This window comes from Eretmochelys imbricata, chromosome 27, assembly GCF_965152235.1.
Source record: "Eretmochelys imbricata isolate rEreImb1 chromosome 27, rEreImb1.hap1, whole genome shotgun sequence".
NCBI lineage: Eukaryota > Metazoa > Chordata > Testudines > Cheloniidae > Eretmochelys > Eretmochelys imbricata.
The window spans coordinates 7,185,977-7,204,443 of record NC_135598.1 but is presented as its reverse complement, the minus strand read 5'-3'; the positions used below and the strand labels follow the sequence as shown (position 1 = coordinate 7,204,443).

Here is an 18,467-nt window from a genome sequence, read left to right as displayed (position 1 = left end):
TTTCAAGTGAATGGGACAAATTCAAATCTGCTATAAGTGCATGCTACTCCACTTAAACCAATGGGGAGGGAGGCATCTGCTTATACCAGTCTAAACTGGCCCCAGGTATCCAAATTTCTATCCTACTAATTGATAGGCAGAGAATTCTCAGCCCAAACTCATCACCCTGTTCAACTCACCCTCCACCCCTCCTGTGCTGTCAGGAAACCAGATGTCCAACTTGATCTTGAACTTTCCTATGCCTCAAATGTCTATAAATATAACTAATATAACTTTCTAAACCATTCCTCCATTGAAACTGTAACGCTTTTATTTCCATTTAACCACTGTAATTACCTCTCCAAACCAAAGTTCTATGTTAATGTGTCTAAAATGCAACAAACGATTGCCACATGCCCCTGGACAACACAACATGATTTAAGCACTTTCTATTTACAGTACAAAAATCACATTTCTGTTTTCCAAAATATTCTATTATAATGCTCTGTATTCTGAAAGAGGCTTTTCTCCTTGCATTCACACAAAAGATCATTTCTGAAGGAAGAGATATGTAAAGCCATAATGGCTTGTATCTGTGTGGGCTCATTAACAACAGCCAGAGTGGTTTAATTTCTTTTATATTGGTAAAATCAAATACAAAATTACTCCAAAGAAGCATATGCTTAAGCTCTTTCTATGCCAAATTTCAAATTAAAGCAAAATTCGTAAAGAGAACAGTTCCATCTCGCAAAATAGGATTTTAATGGATTTTCTTAGACAATTTGAACCACAGCATCCCAAATAATAGCATTTTGAATATCCATTAGCTTCAGTGGAAGTACTCAGGGATTAATCTGTCCCATTGTGTCTGATAATGACATTTAATATTTGTAGTGAGATAATATAATGAGAATCAGGGCTAAATATTTATAAATAAAGTCACAAGCATCACAACAAGGGGGAAAAAGATAACTGAAGGAATTAATAGTGAAGCTATTGTATTCTGAACAAGACAAAAGAGATGCCATCCCAGAAGTTACTGTGCCTGTTAGTGTCACAAGAGCTACCTGTCACTTGATTTTAGATATTTCTCTGACTTTTGAGAGTTTCAAGTGTTTAAAAACAAAAAGGATACTTGCAAGGAGATCTAATACTCCTACAAGTGCAAAGGGCAATTCAGTGCACCATGACATAGTGAAACGTCACCATTCTGCAGATCCCACTTTTCTTTGAACTGTTCAGAAAAAGGACAGAAGGGCTGATCTTACCTTTAACAAGAACAGATTGAAGTCCTTTTAGAAAAGTAAACACTGTAAAATGAGTGTAAAATATTCAAGAAAAATGCCTGGCTGGATTAAAGATTCACCAGATTATTTCAAAAAGAAGGTGGAACCTCTAACAAGGTGTGGCCAAGTGGTTTAAGCACAGGACAGAGTCAGAAACAGCTGAGTTCTAATCACAGGTCTGGCTCTAACTTAATTGGGGACCTTGGACAAATGACTTTACCACTCTGTACCTTAGTTTTTCCCTCTGTAAAATGGGGTCAATACTTCCTTATTTCAGAGGTGCTGCAAGGATTAGTTAATGTTTGTAAAGCATTTTTACGTTCAAAACAACTACAGGAGTGCTAAATATTTTATATATTCTTGCTGGCATTTAAATATAAATTTTCTGTCGGGAAAACAATTTTATATGTTAAAATGGGGAAATGAGATATAACAAGAAACAGATGTTGTTAGCAGATCCCCACCTCCAGTCACTGTTTCATTATTGGAAAATATGTTTTCAGATGCCTTTTCTAGAATCTGTCTTTCATAGTCTCAGTTTGTGTTGCTGTACCATGTATTTATGTAAAAATTAATTTGTGCCAAAGGTATATATCCACATATTTCCAATCATCTTTGCAGAAACATATCATCAACTGAAGGAAATAATCTCCAAATAGCGCAAACTGTGGAAAACAAAATATCTTTACAGATAGGAACTTTAGCAATAATCTTGCTTTAAATGAACCAGCAACAGAAAATGGAAGAATAAATCCTGACGGTCGCCTTCCTAACTGCTAATTTGTGTTTACCTGAAATGTAGTTTTCACTGGTTTAAAATCAGGCTGTTTTTATGTGCAAATTCTTCACTGACTCAGGTATTTGGGATTGTTCCCTGTGGGTTAATTTACCTTCTGAATGGTCTTGGATTATCTAAATACTACTATGGAGGCTAGAATCAGTTGCTCTATGGCTTTAATCTGTTCTGTGAGCTATTTTAAACCAAAACTGTTTTCATTTTATTAAAAAGGACAAAAAAAAAAAAAAGACTGCTAAAACTCAGCATCCTGAATTAGTATGCAGTGCATGTCGCTGAGGAGAACTAAAACATAAGTAATGGTGCAGCAAACGGGCTGTGCCTACCATAGGCAATCAGAGCTATGAAATTACCACTTCTCAATCACTGTTTTAGAGAACACAGTTCTATTTCAGACAAGTCACACTGTCTACGTCAAATGAGTCTGTCTCAATGTAATACTACATGGAGAAAAGTTAATAACACTTGTATATACAGGAAGCTATTTAGGCTTCAGGATGTGTTTAGCCAGTAGTGGAATACCTGCAACCAAAAAGAGAAGCATATGAGGCAATTCTTCCCCTAAAACTGCCGAATTCACAGTCTAAAGTCTCCTATGGAGAGGGCTGCAACAAGGGCGCTCCAGGACAGGTTCTTGATTCAGATGATGAGTGTGTTTAAGCACGTATCCCCATGATCTCTTACACTCACCCCTGCTGTGGATTAATTATGCTTTGCAGGAGTAATCTCCATATGTAGTTGCATGGGGACTGGGTATGCACTCTTGGAACAGATATAATGCAGATCCACAACAGGACTGCCTTTGCATCATTAAAGTGCAAACATATCCGTGCCTAAAAACACGGGGCCTGAATTTGGCCCAAGGTATTTGTTTTCCTGTTTTGGGGAGAAGATACCTCTGGAAACAGTTTGAAGAGGAACTGTTTTACAGCAAACACGAATGACATAATGACATCATTGTAGATAACTATCTGTCTGCCAGATATTTTATATATAATTATACATGCAGAGAGACAGACAAATCCTATAATCAAAGCATCAGATTATAGTTAAAATGACCCTCCAAATTATGCAAACAATTTCCCCTGATAACACAACTTTGTTAGATTAAAGAACTCATAAACAAAGTATTTAGTTTCAGAGTAGCAGCCGTGTTAGTCTGTATTCGCAAAAAGAAAAGGAGTACTTGTGGCACCTTAGAGACTAACAAATTTATTTGAGCATAAGCTTTTGTGAGCTACAGCTCATATTTAGGGTAAATCCCCAGAGATTTATTTGCTGTGTAACTCTGAACTGTGATTCTATAACTTTCACAGCTGCTATAGCCAATGAATAGGAAGTCCTAATAATGAGGAATCTGCTTCCGAGAGGGACAGATTTTTATATTAAATTGCTTAACTGTGTTAATCATGTGATGGCTGCAGGAACAGGCATGTGTTCTAGGACCGTTTCCCCTACAGCGCATTAGTTTAAACAAATTGTGCAAGAGGCAACCATGGAGCAGTGAATTTCACAAATATAACCAGATTATTTACACTGTAAACTCCTTAGGACAGGAATCTCATATTCAGAAATGTCTGTAAAGTGTCAAGCAAACTGTTGCTTTCTGCAAAATGATGTGCTTTGCTATACTACCTGTAACCACTGCTCTAGTCACTAGATGACACTTCCCTTCAAGAGCCAGGAATAGAACTCAGGATTCCTCAGTTCTAGCATTCTACTGCTGGGATTAGCAAGGGGATTAGCGCTTAAAATGGCCTTGTCGGGTCAAATTTGGGTTACTGTGGACGCAATAAATGGGGCCGGACGAGTTGCATCCGAGAGTGCTGAAGGAATTGGCGGCTGTGATTGCAGAGCCATTGGCCATTATCTTTGAAAACTCGTGGCGATCGGGGGAAGTCCCGGATGACTGGAAAAAGGCTAATGTAGTGCCAATCTTTAAAAAAGGGAAGGAGGAGGATCCTGGGAACTACAGGCCAGTCAGCCTCACCTCAGTCCCTGGAAAAATCACGGAGCAGGTCCTCAAAGAATCAATCCTGAAGCACTTGCATGAGAGGAAAGTGATCAGGAACAGCCAGCATGGATTCACCAAGGGAAGGTCATGCCTGACTAATCTAATCGCCTTTTATGATGAGATTACTGGTTTTGTGGATGAAGGGAAAGCAGTGGATGTATTGTTTCTTGACTTTAGCAAAGCTTTTGACACAGTCTCCCACAGTATTCTTGTCAGCAAGTTAAGGAAGTATGGGCTGGATGAATGCACTATAAAGTGGGTAGAAAGCTGGCTAGATTGTCGGGCTCAACGGGTAATGATCAATGGCTCCATGTCTAGTTGGCAGCCGGTGTCAAGTGGAGTGCCCCAGGGGTCAGTCCTGGGGCCGGTTTTGTTCAATATCTTCATAAATGATCTGGAGGATGGTGTAGATTGCACTCTCAGCAAATTTGTGGATGATACTAAACTGGGAGGAGTGGTAGATACGCTGGAGGGGAGGGATAGGATACAGAAGGACCTAGACAAATTGGAGGATTGGGCCAAAAGAAATCTGATGAGTTTCAATAAGGATAAGTGCAGGGTCCTGCACTTAGGACGGAAGAATCCAATGCACCGCTACAGACTAGGGGCCGAATGGCTAGACAGCAGTTCTGCGGAAAAGGACCTAGGGGTGACAGTGGATGAGAAGCTGGATATGAGTCAGCAGTGTGCCCTTGTTGCCAAGAAGGCCAATGGCATTTTGGGATGTATAAGTAGGGGCATAGCGAGCAGATCGAGGGACGTGATCGTTCCCCTCTATTCGACATTGGTGAGGCCTAATCTGGAGTACTGTGTCCAGTTTTGGGCCCCACACTACAAGAAGGATGTGGATAAATTGGAAAGAGTCTAGCGAAGGGCAACAAAAATGATTAGGGGTCTAGAACACATGACTTATAAGGAGAGGCTGAGGGAGCTGGGATTGTTTAGTCTGCAGAAGAGAAGAATGAGGGGGGATTTGATAGCTGCTTTCAACTACCTGAAAGGGGGTTCCAAAGAGGATGGCTCTAGACTGTTCTCAATGGTAGCAGATGACAGAACGAGGAGTAATGGTCTCAAGTTGCAGTGGGGGAGGTTTAGATTGGATATTAGGAAAAACTTTTTCACTATGAGGGTGATGAAACACTGGAATGCGTTACCTAGGGAGGTGGTAGAATCTCCTTCCTTCGAGGTTTTTAAGGTCAGGCTTGACAAAGCCCTGGCTGGGACGATTTAACTGGGAATTGGTCCTGCTTCGAGCAGGGGGTTGGACTAGATGACCTTCTGGGGTCCCTTCCAACCCTGATATTCTATGATTCTATGATTCAATTAGACGGTATTGGCCTCCGGGAGCTATCCCAGAGTGCTCTATTGTGACCGCTCTGGACAGCACTCTCAACTCAGATGCACTGGCCAGGTAGACAGGAAAAGGCCCACAAACTTTTGAATGTCAATTTCTTGTTTGGCCAGCGTGGCAAGCTGCACGTGACATGCAGAGCTCATTAGCAGAGGTGACCATGATGGAGTCCCAGAACTGCAAAAGAGCTCCAGCATGGACCGAACGGGAGGTACGGGATCTGATCGCTGTATGGGGAGAGGAATCCGTGCTATCAGAACTCCGTTCCAGTTTTTGAAATGCCAAAACATTTGTTAAAATCTCCCAGGGCATGAAGGACAGAGGCCATAACAGGGACCCGGAGCAGTGCCGCGTGAAACTTAAGGAGCTGAGGCAAACCTACCAGAAAACCAGAGAGGCAAACGGCCGCTCCGGGTCAGAGCCCAAAACATGCCGCTTCTATGATGAGCTGCATGCCATTTTAGGGGATTCAGCCACCACTACCCCAGCCGTGTTGTTTGACTCCTTCAATGGAGATGGAGGCAACACGGAAGCAGGTTTTGGGGATGAGGAAGATAATGATGATGAGGTTGTAGATAGCTCACAGTAAGCAAGCGGAGAAACCGGTTTTCCCGACAGCCAGGAACTGTTTCTCACCCTGGACCTGGAGCTAGTACCCACCGAACCTACCCAAGGCTGCCTCCCAGACCCGCCAGGCAGAGAAGGGACCTCTGGTGAGTGTACCTTTTAAAATACTATACATGGTTTAAAAGCAGCATGTTTAATGATTAATTTGCCCTGGCATTTGCGGCTCTCCTGGATGTACTCCCAAAGCCTTTGCAAAAGGTTTCTGGGGAGGGCAGCCTTATTCCATCCACCATGGGTAGGACACTTTACCACTCCAGGCCAGTAGCACGTACTCAGGAATCATTGTAGAACAAAGCATTTTAGTGTATTTTTGCTGGCGTTCAGACAACATCCGTTCTTTATCTCTCTGTGTTATCCTCAGGAGAGTGATATCATTCATGGTCACCTGGTTGAAATAGGGTGCTTTTCTTAAGGGGACATTCAGAGGTGCCTGGTCCTGCTGGGCTGTTTGCCTGTGGCTGAACAGAAATGTTCCCACTGTTAGCCATGGGGAGGGTGGAGGGGTTAGCCACGTGCTGCGGGGAGGCAAAATGCGACCTTGGAACAAAAGCACACGTGCTATGTATGTAATGTTAACAGCAAGGTTTACCGTGAAATAGTGTACCCATTGTTCTATAAAATGTGCCTTTTTAAGTACCACTGTCCCTTTATTTTCTCCACCAGCTGCATGTGTTTCAAGGATCACAGGATCTTCTCCTTCCCAGAGGCTAGCGAAGATCAGAAGGCGAAAAAAACGCACTCACGATGAAATGTTCTCTGAGCTCATGCTGTCCTTCCACACTGACAGAGCACAGATGAATGCGTGGAGGCAGACAATGTCAGAGTGCAGGAAAGCACAAAACGACCGGGAGGAGAGGTGGCGGGCTGAAGAGAGTAAGTGGTGGCCTGAAGAGAGGGCTGAAGCTGAAAGGTAGCAGCAGCGTGATGAGAGGAGGCAGGACTCAATGCTGAGGCTGCTGGAGGATCAAACTAATGCGCTCCAGCGTATGGTTGAGCTCCAGGAAAGGCAGCAGGAGCACAGACTGCCGCTACAGCCCCTGTGTGACCAACTGCCCCCCTCCCCAAGTTCCATAGCCTCCTCACCCAGACGCCCAAGAATGCGGTGGGGGGGCCCCTGGCCACCCAGCCACTCCACCCCAGAGGATTGCCCAAGCAACAGAAGGCTGGCATTCAATAAGTTTTAAAGTTTTAAACTTTTAAAGTGCTGAGTGGCCTTGTCCTTCCCTCCTCCACCACCCCTCCTGGTGCTTCTCTCCTCCACCACCCCTCCTGGGCTACCTTGGCAGTTATCCCCCTATTTGTGTGATGCATTAATAAAGAATGAATGAATGTGAAGCAACAATGACTTTACTGCCTCTGCAAGCGGTGATCGAAGGGAGGAGGGGAGGGTGGTTAGCTTACAGGGAAGTAGAGTGAATCTGGGGAAGATGGGGGGGTTCATCAAGGAGAAACAAACAGAACTTTCACACCGTAGCCTGGCCAGTCATGAAACTGGTTTTCAAAGCTTCTCTGATGCGCACCTCACCCTCCTGTGCTCTTCTAACTGCCCTGGTGTCTGGCTGTGTCTTCCAGCAGCCAGGCGACTGACTGGTAGCTGTCTGGCGTTGCAAGCTTTCACAGGGCTATTGCTACTCGCTTCTCAACTGTGAGGGCTGCTCTCATCTTGGTATTCATGTGCTTCAGGGCAGGGGAAAGCAAGTCACAAAGTTCCAGGAAAGTGCCCTTACGCATGCGAAAGTTTCGCAGCCACTGGGAATCGTCCCAGACCTGCAACACTATGCCATCCCACCAGTCTGTGCTTGTTTCCCGAGCCCAGAATCGGCGTTCCATCGCATGAACCTGCCCCATTAGCACCATGATGCCCACATTGCCAGGGCCCCGGCTTTGAGAGAAATCTGTGTCCATGTCCTCATCACTCTCATCACCTTGCTGACGTCGCCTACTCGCCCGGTTTCACTTTGTCAGGTTCTGGTGCTGCATATACTGCTGGATAATGCGTGTGGTGTTTAATGCGCTCCTAATTGCCAAAATGATCTGAGCGGGCTCCATGCTTGCCGTGGTATGGCGTCTGCACAGAAAAAAGGCGCGGAACGATTGTCGGCTGTTGCTCTGGTGGAGGGAGGGGCGACTGATGACATGGCTTACAGGGTTGGCTTAAAGGGAATTAAAATCAACAAAGGGGGTGGCTTTGCGAGAAACTGAATGGCCCCCTCAAGGATAGAACTCAAAACCTGAAGAAGAGAACTCAAAACTGTGTTTAGCAGGCCGTTGATTTCACGGAGGGAGGGAGGAGAAAATGAATACAACACAAATCTGGTCTATTTCTTGTTTTGAGCCACTTCATCTATCTTTATATATCTTGCTGGCAGCAGACTGTGCAGCACGACCGCTAGCCATCGTCATCTCCTGGGTGCTCGGCAGAAGACGGTGCCGTATGACAGCTGGCCATCATCTTCTGCTGGCTGCTGATTAAAAGACAGTGCACTGCTGGTAGGACTCAACAGCCATGAGACGAAACTTAAAAGGGAAATGACCTGGCTGAGTCACTCCCATGTTTGCCAGGGCGCCCCTTACCTCATCGAGGTTGGTTAAAAGAGCACCCAGGACTACATTGACGATAGCTACCAGTCATACTGCACTGTCTGCTGCCAAAAGGCAATTAACTGCTGCTGTGTAGCAATGCAGTACCACGTCTGCCAGCACGCAGGAGACATACGGTGACAGTTAAATGAGCGGGCTCCATCCTTGCCGTGGTATGGCGTCTGCACAGGTAACTCAAGAAAAAAAGGCACAAAACGATTATCTGCCCTTGCTTTCATGGAAGGAGGGAGGGAAGGGGGGCCTGACGATATGTACCCAGAACCACCCGCGACAATGTTTTAGCCCCATCAGGCACTGGGATTTCTACCCAGAATTCCAATGGGCGGTGGAGACTGCGGGAACTGTGGGATAGCTACCCACAGTGCAACGCTCTGGAAGTCGACGGTTGCCTCGGTACTGTGGACACACTCCGCCGACTACGTGCACTTAGCGCATTTGTGTGGGGAGACACACAATTGACTGTATAAAAACACTTTCTACAAAACCGACTTCTATAAATTCGACCTAATTTCGTAGCATAGACATACCCAAAAATCAGCCCAAATCTGATAAAGAGGAAGGAAGTGGCGGGGGTAGGAGGGAACAGGGTTGTTGAGTCCATTCACACAAAGGCCTCAGAGAAGGGAGACCTCTGTTTCCCTTAGGTCCTGATTAGAGGGCCAAAAGCACAGAAGATACTGTAAACAGACTGTTGCAAGGGACTGGGGTGATATTGGTGGAGGGAACTCAAAATAAAAGGCACTGTGAATGCACAACTAGTGGAGTCTGCACGATTTCTGCAGGGCAAGAAGACAGCAGTGAAGATGCGCCCTCTTACAGGCTCAATCAAGAAAAGTTAAATATCCTATAAAATATTATTTAAACATGTCCTTAATAAAAAAAATCGAATCCAAGGGCTGTTTCAGAGTTAAAATCTTCAGTACAGTGATTCACCATCAGATTATCCAGGACACAGAGTTTGTTGCCTTTGCAGAGGTGCGTAAGGGCCATGTGCTATTTTTCTACTCTCTCTACCTGACTCCACACCCTATGTTTATTACGGGAGGCTGAGAATTTGGGGTTTTAGAAGGATGACCACAGCTACTGGGGTCATTTAGACAAATATCATTTTCTCTCTGTGACTTAACCGCACCACTCTCCTGATTTATTCCCTTCATGAAAGGCCCATCAATAGTTCTGCTAACTTCTTCCCCCTTCAGAAATGTCAAACCCAAAATCATGAGTCATGTCCACTAAAATAATGAGATTGTCTAAAAAAACCACAAGATTTTAAAAAATAAATGTGACTGATTTTTAGTTGCCTGTTGGTTTTATGGTTTTTAGAATGGGTCATGATATCATGTGTTTCTCTGCAACCAGGAAGGCTAGAAATTGACCTTTTTAAAATGAAAGCTGAGATTCTCATCTAATCACATCCCCAACAGCTGGGATTTTAAGGAAAACATCAAACATTGCAATATTCAGGATAAAATCACATGCTGGCATCACCGCTTCTCCCTCTTGCAATGTTCTGCCCAGTCCACTCAATTTACCGCTTCGTTCAGTTTCTTTTCCCACTCATCTTTGCTCCTTCTCTCATGCTGTACACCTGGAATAATCTCCCCATCCTCATATGCCACATGCCCTTCCCCTCTTCCTTCAACCCTGCTCTTCAAGAGTTCCTTCTTCCCTTCTCCATATTAATAATCCCCTCACTCAATTTCTCTATTCTGATCTGTTGACCTATTTGTTTTATTAAGGACCAGATATTGCCACCCTTACTCATGCTGAGTAATATCTCCCTCCATAAGCAGTCCCATTACATGTGGAGTAGGGCATTACTCAAAGTTAGGAAGAGACAGAAACTGGCCCGTGGACTAACAAACTCTTCGTGGGAGGAATGGTGTCTTAATCTATGTTTGGAAAGCCTTTTGTAACTGTACAGTACTATACACATATTTTATGAATAATCATTTTTGTTTTAGGGTAGATTAATTGTTTAGACCTCTCAATCCTGACAGTTCCCACAAATGATGCCATAAATACACACAAATTAAATTCAGTTTTCTTTCCACTCAATTTGTACTTTTTACTTTAGTACCACAAGAAATGAGTCAGTATCCTCAAGTGATATGTGTTGTATTTAACTTGACAGCAAATCCATGACCCACTGATTTTTTCCCCTCATGCCTGATTATACCTGATAGATATTGACCTTTCTTATCTAACTACCAACACTGCCATCACTTTCAACATTCAGCTGCAGTAATGTACGAAAGCCCAGCATTCTTCAAAATTAGATCCTTCACATTTACCTGTTTCCTTTATCGAGGTGCTTTATCGATGTCCTTTATCGAGGTGCTCAAAAGGATTTAGATCAGAGGCTCTCAACCTTTTTTTACCGGTGACCCCTTTCACACAGCAAGTCTCTGAGTGCGACCCCCCCTTACAAATTAAAAACACTTTTTTATATATTTAACACCATTATAAATGCTGGAGGCAAAGCGGGGTTTGGGGTGGAGGTTGACAGCTCGCGACCCCCCATGTAATAACCTTGCAACCCCCTGAGGGGTCCCGACCCCCATTTTGAGAACCCCTGATTTAGATTCTGCAGTTCTAGGAAATTTATTGACCATTAACAAACACTGATCATAAAGCTAAAATTATTCAAGTTTTTTTTTAGTTCTAAAACAACAAAAATATTTAATCTGGCTTTATGCTGAAGTGTCATTTTAGTGTCTCTTTAGTCCTTAAGGTATTTAGTTATTTCCAAACAGACCCAGCTTGTTATATTGTCAGCATCATCTATCCTCTTTAGCACTCTTGATGAATTTATTATCAAAGCTATTTTTATCTGTAGCAACATGCAACTAGATATAAAGGAGTCTAGAGGACAAAACGGAGAACATCAAGCATGAAAGCTGCCGCAACAGAGTAACTTTTGGAATGAGGGCCCTTTGCTTCGTGTTCGAGCTCTTCATTTAAAAATCTTGCAAAATTTAAGAGAAGACAACTGCCTATGTGGTATTAGACAGATCCACCCTATTGCTGCCGCATTGCAAAAGGATGTGCATAGTTCATGGGTTTTTGTTCAAGCTATTTTAGTGTCATATGCTTTTCTTCTACTTGATTTACCAAAAATCTCACTCAAGAAAACTGAATAACTAAACAGGGAATAAACTGTACATCACCACAGAGCCATACTCTAAGGAAGAAACATACACACAACAGCTGATTGTTTAGACAGCACAGCCACAAATGTCACTTTTCCCAGAAAGAGACAAAACACAAAAGGGTAGTTTTAAAAAATATTTAGGGAAACACTGACTTGAACAATGCTATGTCCCTAGCAGACTGCTACCAATTTGATACGCTTTGTATTCCATTAGAGAAGATTTATATTTTATTTTGTAGTCTTGCATAAGAGAGTTGGGAAATCTTTCTGTGTTTTATCGTAGTTAAGGTGTTAGTAGCTGAGCCTTAAAAGTCTGTTTCTTGTTGGACTGTGATGTACAAGATTTCAAAAGCACACGATTCTGTTACCAGATTTTTTTCAGTAGCAGTCTTTGAACATTAACATTTGGCTGCTTTTATATTGTGAGAGCCAAAAAACCCTGGAAACTAGTCAGGGGTTAAAATTAGGTTAACATTTTCACCAGCTACTCTGTCGCTTCACGAAAAGGGTTTAGTGGCTCACAGGAGAAAAAGATTACCTGCTCCTCTGTCTTGTTTTGGCATCCCCTCTCTCCCTCCTGCCCCTAATCCCCCCTTTCCTTTACAACTTCATTTTTGTGTTTACTGGGGTTTTGGTGCGACTATAAGAAAAGCAATTGAAATAAAATTGGGCATCCTATGATAGCAGAAAAAATAAATCTTTCTCCAGCATTTTTCCTACAACTGCAGGACGCAGTTCTTTCTCTCAATTGTGGCTGCACTTCACGATGCTGAAAGATACACGCTTTTTTGTGCTCGATCACCAACGGAAGTTGGTCCAATAACACGTCACCTTGCCCACTTCGTCTCTCTAATATCCTGGGACCACCACAACTACAACAACACTGCTGTACTTAACTGTCCATCATAGAACACACTCAAGGTATTTTTTAAATAAAAATTCTGAAAGTTGTTAACATACAATATAGACCAGTGACACTGAGGCTTTTAGAAGAAAAGAATCAAGTTGCTATTTAGAAAAATGGTTACATCATAGGTTGTACTTCTGTAATAAAATGATGAGAAAGTTTAGTACACGGGCTTAACAGCTATGAAAGACCGATGCATAATTGTTATGGTCTATCAGCGTCTAAATCTGTTGCGGTTTTTTAAGAGACTCCAAACATCCATTCATATAAGAAACTATAACAACTCAGAAAGAAAGGAAAAACAGCTCTGGAAAATAACTATGTACAAACATTAATGAGCTAATTTAAACTGACAAAAGCCAGGAAAATTCAAATTGAAATTTTGTCCGTACCCAGATACGCTCAATATTTTAGCTAATTAAAAGTTGTTTATGCCATCATCCTAATTAAGAGTTGTGGTAAAAATCTAAGCTGGGATACAGCAATAAAGGACATAATACAATTTTGAGGTACAGTAGAACCTCAGAGTTACGAAAACCAGAGTTATGAACTGACTATTCAACCACACGCCTCCTTTGGAACTGGAAATACTAAATCAGGCAGCAACAGAGACCAAAAACAAAAAGAAAACCCACACAAATACAGTACTGTGTTAAATGTAAACTACTAAAAAAATGAAGGGAAAGTTACAAAAAAGATTTGGAAAGGTAAGGAAACTGTTTCTGTGCTTGTTTCATTTAAATTAAGATCAGCATTTTTCTTCTGCACAGTAAAGTTTCAAAGGTGTATCAAGTCAATGTTCAGTTGTAAACTTTTGAAAGAACCATAACATTTTGTTTGGCGTTACGAACATTTCAGAGTTACGAACAACCTCCATTCCCGAGGTCTTCGTAACTCTGAGGTTCTACTGTGTGAACCTACATCTCTTACTTAGATAAACTGCCCACTGAACGGGAGGAGGTAGGTTGAAAATCAATAGGCTGTTTCCCTTCAAATCAAGTGCGGGACTGGACCCTTTCCCAGTAACTGTGATATTATTACCATACAAGGCTGGTCACCAATACTCATCTACATGAAAAGATTAGGGATTTCCATTTTCGAAACAGATATTTAGAGGAACAGATGGACAGATATGTCCTGAAAAAGGTGCAGAGGGCTGGAACTGGGAGGATTCTGAGTTTAAAGAACATTCATTATACTGAAAAGCTAAACAGACTGAACCTTGTATTCGCTGGAGAACATAAGACTTCAAAGTAACCTACTCTAATGCAAACAATACAATTTATTCAGGGGCTCAGTAAGCATGAGATGGTCATTTATTCACACCGATTAGACATGTAAAACCTGAAGAGCACAATCTAAAAAATGTGGAAATAAAGTGTAACCAAGGAAAGCAGACAGGACTGAACTTAAAGAGCACAGGTGGAACAAATAGTTACATGTGGCCCAATTTATAAATATAAGTACTTAAAACTAGGCATTTACATCCCTACTTAGGTGCCTACGTTTATGCACGGAAGTGCTGATTTAGGCACCTCGGTTCCTACTTAGGCTCCTTACATAGATGCCTGAAAACAGATACGTAGGTGCATAAAATGAAAGTGAATCGCTTTAAGTTTGACAACTGGGGCCACAAAGACCATCAAAGCACATGGATAAGATGCCTTTTAAGAGCCGCCTAGACATTTTACGGTGAGAGAAAAGTACGGGAACGTATAGAATTCCTTCCACCATATAATAATAGCTAAGCACAACAAAAAGTTGCAGGCTTGACTATTTATTTCTTGAGCTTTGTTGGCTTAAGCCAGACCCTCAGTAATGACCTTTGACATAGTGTGGACCACATCTGAATAGAGATACATATTATTTGGGGGGGGAGGGATAGCTCAGTGGTTTGAGCATTGGCCTGCTAAACCCAGGGTTGTGAGTTCAATCCTTGAGGGGGCCATTTGGGATCTGGGGCAAAAACTTGGGATTGGTCCTGCTTTGAGCAGGGGGTTGGACTAGATGACCTCCTGAGGTCCCTTCCAACCCTGATATTCTATGATTCTATCCTGTCAATTGCTCATCCCCCAATTTGTGATCACAAAGAGAACCTCCCGAAGGCATCTACATCATCTGTTTTTGTAAAAAAGTAACATTAGGCAAGTATTGATTCTACGGTTAGATGTCTTTAATGTGATTTAGCAACTGGAAACAAGGAAGATTAGCAAGTAACATGTGACCAGCCAGCTCTTTGGAACATCATTTGGAAACCAGTGAATTTTGTGTAAGTATGAGATACAATGGTAATGTATAAACAACGGGGAGTCCTTGTGGCACCTTAGAGACTAACAAATTTATTTGGGCATAAGCTTTTGTGGGCTAGTGGCATTATTAAGAAGTAATGGAATGCCAATAATGTCTTCATGACTCTATTGCCTTGTTTCATTTGGCACCAACACATCAAGGCATTTAGATGAAGAGATTTTACAAGAATCATGTATGATACTGTAGTGACAGGGAAATAATCTAGGGTATTCCATAAATATTGTATAAATAATATACCGGCCCGAGGCAGGGCAGAGATGAGATAATGTATCTATTCATCAATTTAGGAATCAGAGGAGGAACTAAAACTCAAGAAATGTGTGAGCTCCAGGGAAATGGGTAGGTCTTTTCCAGTCATGAATAAGAGTGAAGAAGAATATGATTAACTTGTAAAAGGAATTCTCTCAATATGTTAGCTCTCCAGATTTACACTCTTGAAGTAGCATGTGGAGCCACTTGGACCAAAAACCTTTTGACATGCAGGGATCTCTTCAGCAGTGAACAGATTGATCTGGGTGAGGAGCAGATTACTTCCCGTCTGCAGAGGATTCTATCCACTACATTCTGTACTAAAGATAATTCCAGAGTACTGTTAGTCATGTAGACTATGCCTCTCAGAGCGATTATAAGACATCACAGACTCAGGTCTCATCAATATGCTAATGAAAAGACCATCAATTCCCAAAATGTCTATTGCCTGGGAGAAAATAGCAGATGTATGGAAACTTTAGACCTTGTTCAAAATTTCCTGCTGAATATTTAATAATTATTATTTGGAAAATATGAAAAAGTAAAAAACCCATTTCCCCACATTTTGTACAAATTTTATTGAATGGAAAACAGTACCAAAAGGTTGAAAGTGTTACTTGAAGAGAGAAAGTGACACCTTCACTTTTTGAGGTGTTCCCCTCCCACGTTCTTACTGCTTCCCAACTTTTGCCACCTTGGAAGCAGTAACAAAGTATGAAAAGTGGATTTTCCCCACTTCCTTATACTCTGTTTCCAACTGGAAAAAGTTGGGAAATAGTAAGAAAGGGTGGGGAATAAATCATTTTCCCACAGTTGTCAAAATTTTCCATGGGAAAACGGAATTTCCTGCCAGAAAAATTTCTTAAGGGGATTCTTCCTGCAACTTTTTTGTGTGTGGGAAACACCCCATTATTGCAGCGTGCTGTATGAAAAACAGTTCACTCAAAGTCAACTCATGAAAAACAGAAGTCTCGTTGGTAGGAGATGAAAAAACTTTGCTCAACTCTCCAACGTATTAGCTTCATCAATTACTAAGGGCATCAACTCACAGATCATCAAGGTGATGTGGCATATTAGGATCATTTTAGATACCTCACTACTCTACACCACTCTAGTGATCTACATACAGATGGTCACAGTGGTGAGAAACCCCTTCACTTGACCAGGAGACTTCACCTATTCCTCTGAGATGAACATCTCTACCTGTGGCAATGTGCAATTTCATCACCTTCAGGTTGGATTTTGCAACTCACTCTCATCTGGGGATGGATGGAACCACTACAGAGAATGAAAATAACATAGCACACAGAAGCACACATCGCTTGCAACAAAGACTGATGAAACCACACCACACTGGTGCTTTGCAAGCTCTACTGCCTTCTAATTCCTTAAGTGCTCAAATCTTGGTCCTAATTGACAGGTCTGATAATGGATTAGGACACTCCGTGATCCCCCAACACAACAATACTTCACAGAGATGTTGCAATTGGACAGACTGAGATTCTGACTATCAAGCACTGGGAACGGATAACTACATGTGATGCTGAGTAACTCCATCTAGAGTTTTATATATATAAACTATCTATCTATCTATCTATCTATCTTCTTACTATATGTTCCATTCTATGAAGTGGGCTGTAGCCCACGAAAGCTTATGCTCAAATAAATTTGTTAGTTTCTAAGGTGCCACAAGTACTCCTGTTCTTTTTGCAGATACAGACTCACACGGCTGCTACTCTGAAACCTGTCATTGTGCAAGGCACTGAATTTAACCATATGGAATGGAAATCCATCAACTTCATGAAAAAACTCGTACAGATACACACAGATATCATCTTCCTTTCCAAATGCAAACAGATGGACATCATACCAAAAGGACTAAAGGTAAAAAATCCATTACAATCTACATATCACACAGACTATGCTGAGAGATTGTGCCACACACTCTCAAAGAAACTGTGAAACCACCTGATCAACATCCTATACAGCAAACAGGGAAAGATTAAGAATGAGCTCTCAAAACTGGATACTCTCATAAAAAACCAACCTTCCACACAAACTTCCTCATGGATAGATTTTAGAAAAACTAGACAAGCCATTGAGAACACAAACTTTGCTTCTCTACAAAGGAAAAAGGACACTAACCTATCTAAATTTCTACATGCCACACGGAGCCACAACAGTAGCTCCCTTAACCCACCCAACAATATTGTTCATCTTTCCAGCAATACTCTTAGCCCGGCAGAAGAGTCTGTCCTATCTCAGGGCCTCTCCTTTTGTCCCTCCAGGTCCACAAACATGATATAGTTCTGTGGTGACACAGAATCCTACTTTCGACATCTCCAACTCAAAGAATATTTCCAACACACCTCTGAACAACATACTAACCCACAGAATCCTTCCTACCAACACTACAAAAAGAAGGATTCTGCGTGGACTCCTCCTGAAGGTCGAAACAACAGACTGGATTTCTACATAGAGTGCTTCCGGTGACGCGCATGGGCTGAAATTGTGGAAAAGCACCATCACTTGCCCCATAACCTCAGTCGTGCAGAACACAACGCCATCAACAGCCTCAGGAACAACTCTGACATCATAATCAAAACCTAGACAAATTGGAGGATTGGGCCAAAAGAAATCTGATGAGGTTCAATAAGGATAAGTGCAGGGTCCTGCACTTAGGACGGAAGAATCCAATGCACCGCTACAGACTAGGGACCGAATGGCTAGGCAGCAGTTCTGCGGAAAAGGACCTAGGGGTGACAGTGGACGAGAAGCTGGATATGAGTCAGCAGTGTGCCCTTGTTGCCAAGAAGGCCAATGGCATTTTGGGATGTATAAGTAGGGGCATAGCGAGCAGATCGAGGGACGTGATCGTCCCCCTCTATTCGACATTGGTGAGGCCTCATCTGGAGTACTGTGTCCAGTTTTGGGCCCCACACTACAAGAAGGATGTGGATAAATTGGAGAGAGTCCAGCGAAGGGCAACAAAAATGATTAGGGGTCTAGAACACATGACTTATGAGGAGAGGCTGAGGGAGCTGGGATTGTTTAGCCTGCAGAAGAGAAGAATGAGGGGGGATTTGATAGCTGCTTTCAACTACCTGAAAGGGGGTTCCAAAGAGGATGGCTCTAGACTGTTCTCAATGGTAGCAGATGACAGAACGAGGAGTAATGGTCTCAAGTTGCAGTG

The 18,467-nt window shown here is 42.4% G+C and overlaps 1 protein-coding gene across 1 annotated transcript in view; it reads right to left on the bottom strand.

The window, feature by feature from the left end:
- TANC2 (tetratricopeptide repeat, ankyrin repeat and coiled-coil containing 2) overlaps positions 1 to 18,467 on the bottom strand; it is a 713,500-nt gene that overhangs the window by 171,174 nt on the left and 523,859 nt on the right. The window lies entirely within an intron of this gene.